General features: G+C 48.2%; 1 protein-coding gene across 1 annotated transcript in view; it reads left to right on the top strand.

The window, feature by feature from the left end:
- The window catches only part of LOC119587178 (xaa-Pro dipeptidase-like), a gene marked incomplete at its 3' end in the record, with an annotated part of 115986 nt that overhangs the window by 7316 nt on the left and 108031 nt on the right, over positions 1 to 639 (top strand).

The raw sequence follows: 639 nt of genomic DNA, 5'->3' as shown, positions 1-639 counted from the left end.
AACACTAACACTGACACTAACACTAACACCCAGTACACATTCCTGCATTTACGATAGATTTGATAAAAAGAGCCAGGTAAAGCATAGGGCAAGCGTAAAGGGGAAGAGCACAAATTAACCCAGAATTAGCTCAAGAATTCAGTGTTGAGTAAGGAAAAGCTCCGGTTTGTCTTGGAGCAGGAAAGTGAAGTGTCGGAAGGGGTCAAAGCAGGGCTTCCGACAGTGCAAGGGTTCCTGCAAGAAGGCATGAGGCAGGGGCAATTCGTGCAAGGAAGGGATGCCTCGTTCAGAGGGGAAGGAGAGCGACTGAAGCACAGGGGTTTTATGGCAGGGGAGCTTCATCGACAGAACGTTTGGTCGGTTTTGCTGGTTTCACTCTTTATTATTAAGGAACTGTGTCATGTAATGAGTTATGTATGCCGATGGCGTTTTGTGCCAAATTGGCCGGAATTAGAACCATAGATGCAGATGGAATCATGCAGCTTTGCCCATGACAAAGGGTCACTGAACTCGAGGGAAGCCCCACAAGATACGGATCGCCTGGTCCCGTTGCAAGATCAAATGCGGGCTGCGGCAATAACGATTCTTTACACTGGAATCCAGCTCTGGCGTTAGATTTGTGACACCGGACGAAACGAC

The sequence above is a fragment of the Penaeus monodon genome, chromosome 22, assembly GCF_015228065.2.
Source record: "Penaeus monodon isolate SGIC_2016 chromosome 22, NSTDA_Pmon_1, whole genome shotgun sequence".
Classification (NCBI taxonomy): domain Eukaryota; kingdom Metazoa; phylum Arthropoda; class Malacostraca; order Decapoda; family Penaeidae; genus Penaeus; species Penaeus monodon.
This window is presented reverse-complemented; position numbering and strand designations above follow the sequence as displayed.